This window comes from Pongo pygmaeus, chromosome 9, assembly GCF_028885625.2.
Source record: "Pongo pygmaeus isolate AG05252 chromosome 9, NHGRI_mPonPyg2-v2.0_pri, whole genome shotgun sequence".
NCBI lineage: Eukaryota > Metazoa > Chordata > Mammalia > Primates > Hominidae > Pongo > Pongo pygmaeus.
In genome coordinates, this window is record NC_072382.2 from 114,508,300 (window position 1) to 114,516,352 (window position 8,053).

General features: G+C 48.3%; 1 long non-coding RNA gene across 1 annotated transcript; it reads right to left on the minus strand.

The window, feature by feature from the left end:
• Window positions 1-1,299: 1,299 nt before the first annotated feature.
• On the minus strand, window positions 1,300-7,249 carry LOC134740340 (uncharacterized). Its single transcript, XR_010127738.1, has 3 exons — window positions 7,176-7,249; window positions 1,844-1,951; window positions 1,300-1,329 (listed from the first exon to the last, which is right to left on the minus strand). It is a non-coding gene; the product is annotated as an uncharacterized LOC134740340 (long non-coding RNA).
• Between the last annotated feature and the right edge of the window lie 804 nt (window positions 7,250-8,053).

Genomic DNA, 8,053 nt, shown 5'->3' on the forward strand with positions numbered 1-8,053 from the left:
TCTTTTTTCTCTCAGGTGCCTCCACTGTGCTCTACAGCCAGGGCAGAGAAGACTGATCCCTTGCCTAGAATGACACTACAGACCTGAGCAGTCCCCAGGCATTCCTGACAAGCCCACCACCGCCCTCCAAACTGGCAAATTGCTGAGCCAACACACTGCTGCCCTCTCAAGGAGTCCTATCCTGCTGAGGCCCCTACTCTCTGCCCCAGCCTGACGGTGGAGGTCCCAGCATCATCTGGTGCTGAATTTTCACACTTCAAGACAATGACATTTCAGGTTTTTGTGAGAAGGTATCAGGAACCATGCTAAGCCCTTTACATGTTTTCACATTGGGTGGGGAGCCGTCTCAGAAGCAGTGTTGAGATGGAATATGCAGTGCAGATATTTATTAGGGAGAGGAGTGTGGGGGACGTAGGATGGGTGGAGGAAGAACTTGAACTGCAATACAGGCTCCATAAAGCCTCAGCTGACCTGGCAGAGAGCTCTGGAGTGAGTATACCCATCAGTGTCACTCAGTAACCAGGTAAATGCAGGCATCCCCAGGAAGGGTGGGAATTCGAGCTGACTCTGCCGCTGAGGCAGAGCTGAAAGCTGGAAGCTCTCTGCTGACTCTACTCCGCCTCAGAGCTAGTTCTTCCTGGAAGGAGTCTGGGAGAACATGCCTGTGTTCTCCCCTGGGCCACTTAGATCCACTTCCCCATATATTTTCAAGGAGTAGCTCCTCCAGGATTCCCACAGGCCTCTCTTCCTGGGGGAAGATCAAGACAATAGAGGTTAGTGGCACCCACTCTGCATTTGCCTTCTTCCTCTTCTACTGTCCATCTAGGTTCACCTCACCTTCAGTTACTGATATGGTTTGGTTCTGTGTCCCCACCCAAATCTCATCTCAAATTGTAATCCCCACATGTCAAGGGAGGATCCTGGTGGGAGATGATTGGATCATGGCGGCGGTTTCCTTCTTCTGTTCTCATGATAGTGAGTGATTTTTCGCAAGATCTGATAGTTTTATAAGAGGCTCTTCCCCTTTTGCTCTCTCTCACCTGCTGCCATGCAAGACATGCCTTGCTTCCCCTTCCACCATGATTGTAAATGTCCATAGAATCATTGAGGCCTTCCCAGCCATGTGGAGCTGTGAGTCAATTAAACCTCTTTCCTTTATAAATTACCCAGTCTCAGGCATTTTTGTTTTTACAGCAGTGTGAAAACAAACTAATACAGTCAACACCTCTGCTACTTTTGTTGGCTTACCTGGTAGTGTAACCGAGATCCTCATCAACAAGGTTATGAGCCCTTCATCACCATGAGCTTCTCATGCCTGGGTGGCTATACCTGTTCATTAACAGTAATAATTGAGCAAGGAAATATGAAGAGGTACCAAGTGGATCACCCAGGTTCCATACATATTCCTCCCTGCTCCCATTGTGCAACAACAGCCTCCCTTTCTTTCTTTCTTTCTTTTTTTTGAGACAGAGTCTCACTTTGTCACCCAGGCTGGAGTGCAGTGGCATGATCTTGGCTCACTGCAACTTCTGCCTCCTGGGTTCAAGCAGTTCTCCTGTCTCAGCCTCCCAAGGAGCTGGGACATGTGCCACCACATCTGGCTAATTTTTGTATTTTTAGTAGAGACGGGGCTTTACCATGTTGGTCAGGCTGGTCTTGAACTCCTGACCTCATGATCTGTCTGCCTCCCTTTCTTTTAAATACCGGGGTCAATTACTATTAAGATGGTGATGCCTTTTCTTGCCAATGTACCCAGGTGGAGGTTGCAGCATGTAATTCAATGGGATTTTTGCTGTGTCACCCGGTGAAAGTGTACACCTTATTGGGGACCAGGACTTCTTACCTTGCAGAGGTAAGAGTTGTACAAAGTCTCCCAAAAGATCAGCAAGAGCATTGGTAAGTGGGGACATTCCTACTTCCATGCCTTGGTCTCTAGATCAGTGCATTCTTCCTAATCAGGACACAGCACCACAGAAAGATCTTTTGTTTAATGCATATAGAGGACAGCATCCCATCTTTCCAGAATATTGCCTCCAAGCTGGTGCTACAACTGTGCCATCAGCAAGCCATTCCAATCCTCCATCAGGCTGGCAGTTTTTGAATGATGCACCCTGGGATATGACTAATGGATCCCATGTTCATGGCCCCACTCCTGTAATGTCATTGCTATAAAGTATATCCCCAGGTCCGTCATGATTTAATATGGTACCCTGTGCCAATGGAGCAAACACTTTAAAAGTCTATCAGATAATGATGCTGGGTGTGTTCAGAAAAGACAAACCCATACTCAAGGCACACATCGATTTCTATGAAAATAAACCACTGACCTTACAGGACAGAAGTCTGGCAAAGACAGCTTGTCATCAAATGGCTGGTTGGTCTCCTCAAGGTATGGTGCCATACTGGGGACTCAGTGTTGGTCTCTCTTGCTGGCAGTTTGGATATTCAGCTGTGGCCGTAGCTAATCAGCCTCAACTGGTGTGGGCTCCTGCTTTAGAACTGTGTATCACATTCATCCTCAGGACAATAATCCGTCACAATGGGATAGTCCCCAGCAAACAGGTGAGGAAACTGAGGTTGTAGAAACTAAGTAAATTTCCCTGAGGTTACCTAGCTAGTAAGCGGTCAAGTCAGGCGATTCAAGTGCTAAGCCCGCTAAATAAAGCATGCAGGACAGTCTGGCTCTTGTAAGCACTGGCTAAATGGTAGCTCATTGTTTATCATTTGGGAAATAATTAGACTACACAATACTGAAATGTGACTGGCTATTTGAGCAAGGAGAACTGATTTGCTCTTAGACAAGGCACTGCAGAATAAAAATAGATCTTAGGTCATCGGAGGAGAGTGCTAGCCTGGGAGACTTGCTGATAGGAGCTGCCAGAAGGACAGAGCTCCCTTGGTGCCTCACTCAGGCTGGGACCCCCAGGTTTAGGGGTCCATCCTCTGTGTCCTCCACTCAGAGGAGGACATGGTCATGGTCATCACCCATGCAGGCTTGGCATCCTCAGAGGACTAAGCAAAGAAGCTCCTAGCCCATATAAGTGGTGATCCAGACTTTCAACCCCAGGCCCTACAGGGGCACTTTGCCTGTGTCACACGTGGCACTGCCAGGGCCTTTTCTTGAAGTGGGTCTTCTGTGGACGAGGAAGGGTCCCTGTTGAGCTCATACTCACGCTGCCTTTATGAGTGCCAGGCAGGCATCCAGCACGCAGCAAACCTCCAGACAGGGTGCGTTTGTCTCCAGCGGTGGGAGCCCAGCCGTCTCTCTGCGCCTCCCACACACTCACTCCTGCTTCCCCTGGCCCCATACCCACTGTAGCCCACTCCTCCTCTGTCTCACACCCAGCGGGGATTCAGAGGCACAGGCATTTTTCTTTCATGAAGGAAACAGCCCCCTCAGTCTGACGCCTCCCTGGGTCGATAAGATAGGGGACGCTCAGCCAGGCCCAGAGTCGGCTTAGGAGATGGGCTGCATCTCTCTGAGAAGCTGTCATGATGTCACTAGGCTCAGCCCTCCCAGACCGCCTCCCCATTAGGAGAGATGATAGGCAAGGAGACCGACCGTCTGGCTCTGCTGTCTGGGCCCTGACCTCGGCATAAATGCTGCTTTCATTAGCAACAACAGCAACAGCTGCTTACCTTTACTAAGCCCTTACTGTTTGCCAGGTATTCTACCTGTATTTGTACACAAAGCATTGTACAAGCACTGCCTCACTTCATCTTCCTCTAAGGTGAGTGCTACCAAATCTCCATTTTACACATATGACCAAATTAACATCAGATACCCAGCATGCTGTCTTAAGCTATTTGTATATACATATATATTTTAAATGTATATACTTTGATATATATTAGTTCGCTCAATCCTCATAACAATCCTATGAGGTAGCACTAATATAATTTCCCTGTTATGGATAGGACACTGGGACACAGAGATAAATAATGTGCCCAAGGTCACATAGCAAGGGCACATCTGGACATCTGGCCCCAGAGCCCACTTTCTAAGTCACTGTGCTGTACTGCTTCTTAGAGTCACAGCAGCCACAATTCCCAGTGGCCTGTCCAAGGTCCTACTGACTAAGTAGTCAGTACTGGAACTCAGGCTAGCCTGACTCGACAGCCCAGGCTCCTAGCTCTGCTGTCTCTCATTTGGATGAGAAATGTGCTCTCATGGCCTAGAAATCAAGCCAAATAGTCCCGAGAAGAAACACTTTTTTTTTCGCGGGGCAGGGAGCGGGTGGGTTCTGCCCCAACACGCTCTGCCCTCCTCTGCCCAGGCCCCATGCTGAGAACAGAACTGAGCACCCCTGCAAGTCAGCCCAGTTCGCAAGCCCAGGGTTGAAAGGAAATCCAGCTACCAGCAGACAAGATTGGAATTAACATCTGAAATCCTTGCCACAGCCCAGAAACAAGCAATCTGAATTACTGTGGGAAATAAGACTTAATTCTCTTCCAAGCCCTGACAGGCTTTGCGAGTGTGCCTCTGCCATTCTCCCCAGCCTCCTCTCCTATTGGCACTGTTATCTGCATGCCCAGAAGACAGCACGGCTTTGAAGACATGTCTGGATCTGTTCACGGGCACCAAGATAAAGACGGTCAGTCTCCCTGCCCAGAGTGGCTGGATGGCACTGTCAGAAACTCTCCAATATAACTCCTGTTACTAAAATAAATGATTAGGGAGCTTTGTCTCTCCTACTCTGAGCGCTCCATTAAGCAAATGAAATAGAAGCATTCAGATACACTCCCTTTCCCCCTTCTCTCCAGTGATTAACTGCATAATAAAAATGATATTAGGTGAGAGTAGATTTCAAAGAAGCCCATCTAAGTGACAAACCACTCTAAGGACAACATAAACAAGGCTGTATATTTTTAGGACACCTTGATGTTTGACCTGACCTACTTCCTCTTTCGGTTCGGGACCCCCTCTGGGCTTTCTCAGCCACCTTGTCCTAGTCCCACTCAACAGACTCAGTCTTCATTGGAGGCATCAGTGGCTCGTGTTTCAGGAAGAGCCAAGTTGCCTTCAGACCCTGAGCTCTTCCTGGTTCTCAAGTCAGCCCTGGCTGCCACTTTGCAGGACATTTTAATGAGGCTCTGCCCAAGACAGCCTTTATCTTGGAATCACCTTCTGCTCTGATGGCTTGCCAGGGTGCCTGGGTATCAGACATTCTCTTTTCTGCTCCCGATCTTCTACCTTCCCTGGGTGCCAAGCCCTCAGCTCTTGCCTGGAGCTCCAACCTCTTGCCAGTTCTATCCTCTGGGTTCAGCATATTCTTTCACTCCAGTCTTGACTTCCTGCTTCCTGCTTCCTGCTTGCCCTGACCTCCATTGGTCCCTTATGCCTACCTGGCTCTTTGGGTTCTCATCTCCAACTTGTGCCCATCCCACCATGCATGAGGTGAGTGTGACACAAGATAGCAAGGGCATCCGGCTCCCGGAATCCCTAGAGCAAATGCTCTCCAACAAGAACTCCCTCCTTCTGTATACTTAAACTTCAGACCTATTACAGAGAATTCATCCCAGAGTTTTTCCTTAATTATTGGGGAAGAGAATGCACATGGAGATGCTCAAACTCTTAGACTTACCCACAAGATCATTTCTCCTTAGACAAATACACACATATTGATGCATGCACACATGGGCTTATATATATGAATACACATATGCACACACAGCCACTTACACACAAAAGTCATCACCAAAAGTATACACACACTTTTATATATGCATACACATTGTAATTAAAACCAAATTAAGATTTTTCTCAAATATGATTCATATCTGTAACTTCCATGTCTAGAACAATGCCTGGAGTAAAATAGCTGTTCAACTCCTCTGTTTTTAATAAATGAATAAATAATTCACAAATCTGACCTCCTCCAAAAGCCATTTTGGTGACCAAGGAAACTTACCCAGTTCTCCAACACCTGAACCAGAGTCCCTGGGGTGGGGAAAATCAGGCTTCTGCCTTCTGGAGGGGATGAAACTCCACATGGTGTGGCAGAAACGTTTCTCAACTGGCCTCTCCCTGTCCTTGGTGCAGTTCTTATCTAGGTAGGGCCCAGGTGTCCTGCTGCACCCAGGTGGGTGGAGAAGTGTCTGTCCTGGAAGCCTTCTCCCTACCACGGTCATCCCTGATTCTTCACCCCTCTGCCAAGACCCATCCTGCATTCCCCATACTACAAGAAATCTTATTTTGATATTTGCCCAAAGCATTTCCTGTTTTTCTTTATTTCTCAAACTCTGTGACAGATTTTTAGGAGCCATGTTGTGCTTGCCAGGCTGCCCCCACACCCCACCGTATGTCAGCTGCAGGGAGGTGGGGAGTGGCTTCCTCTCCACCAAGATGGGCTGCCACGCAGCCCACTAGTCAGCACATTGTGAGTCACCAGCACAGGACAGAGCCTCCACGGCGTCTCAGCTCTGCTATCACTGGAACACACGCTGCACGGCCCTCCTCAGCGTGGCCCCTCCGCCATGGCCACTTTTGGCAGGGTGGCTTGATCCCAGCTCTCATTTAACCTCACAGCCCTGTGTGATTTGAATTTTTGCTCCCCTTTTAACAAAACATTCGGAAGGCCCAAGCTTGCATAGCTAGTAAGAGACAGCATTTGAACATACATCTGTCTGGGCTCCCAGCTGAGGAGGGCAGCAAGGCATGTGTTCCAGTGTGAGCAGAGCTGAGAAGTGGTGGAGGCTCCGTGCGGCTCCGGTGACTCACAGTATGCCGACTAGCGGGGCTGGGAGGCAGCCCAACCTGTCTGGCTGGACCAAGGTTTATCATAACTACACGGTGTTGAATAGAATCTGCCTGACCATGAGCCAGGAGATACGATGCTAATTCCAGCCCTATGCCAACTGGAGCCTCAGGTTCCTCATGGGTGAGGTTGGGGTCTTCTGTTCCTGACTGACCTCACAGGCTTCTTATAAGGAGGGCTGACTTATTAAGTTGTGCAGCGTGCAGCCTTCACAAAGGGGCCCAGTGAACTCCAAGGTGGGCTGAACTCCAGCCCAGGCTCCTCTGGCCAAACTCTGCATTGGCCCCAAGAGGGTGTCTCTTTCTAATCTACACAAAGGCTCAGTATAGGCTGAAGCAGCCTGGGTCTTAAGAAACAAAGAGCATTTAAATGCTTGGAAAGCTGGGGGTGAACTGGGGGCGGGGTGGGACATCTTACTGTAATCAAAGCTGCTGGGCTTCCAAGCCTCCTGCCAGCAGCTAAGAGGTTCCCTCTGGCTCCTGCTCCTAGCCAGGTGCTCCAATCCAAATGGATCTGAGGGTACAGAAAGAAGTCAACAGGGACTGCTTATGTCTGTGAGCTTTTACACTGAATGTGGAGCTTAGGAATGGGGTGCAAGGAAAGAAAGAAGAGGCTGGCTAGCACATTATTTGGAGCACTGCATTTCAATAATATCTTTCATTTAATGATGCTGTTGCTGAAAATCTCACCTGTTAGGAAGAGGGTCGGAGGACTGCCATCCAAGTGTAATCATCCTCCTAAACAGCTCCAGGGAGCAGAACTGGGACTGAGGGGTGAAAGCAACAGGTAGACATATGTCAGCTCAGTGTTGGGGAAGATTCTCCAAAGGGCTTTTGGAGATGAGATGGGTTTTCAGGAGAGGTATTCATGCCCCTGTATCTCTCTCCAGCTTCAATCTTATCTCCTTCACCCTCATTCTCTATAATTTAGCCACATTGACCTTGCGAGCCCTCCATCTTCCTTCTCATCCTTTTCTGGCTAACTCACAGTTGTTCTTCAGCTTCTTTAACCCCTAAATTAAGGCAGATGCCCCATACCATTGTATATGTGCTGAAACCTGCCCCTTTTCATTGCATGACCAGAGTCAAAATGTATTAACAGCTGACAGCACTCTGCTCATAGATGAGAAGTCCTTTGCTTAGGAAAATACCTTAATGATCAGCTTCAGGTAGAAGGTGAGGACCTTGGGAATTGGCAGAAGCCTATGAAACAGACAAAAAAAAAAAAAAAAAAAAAACAGCAAAACTCTTCTGTATGAGAAGAAAAGAGAAAATTATATTTCTCCAAGAGAAGAA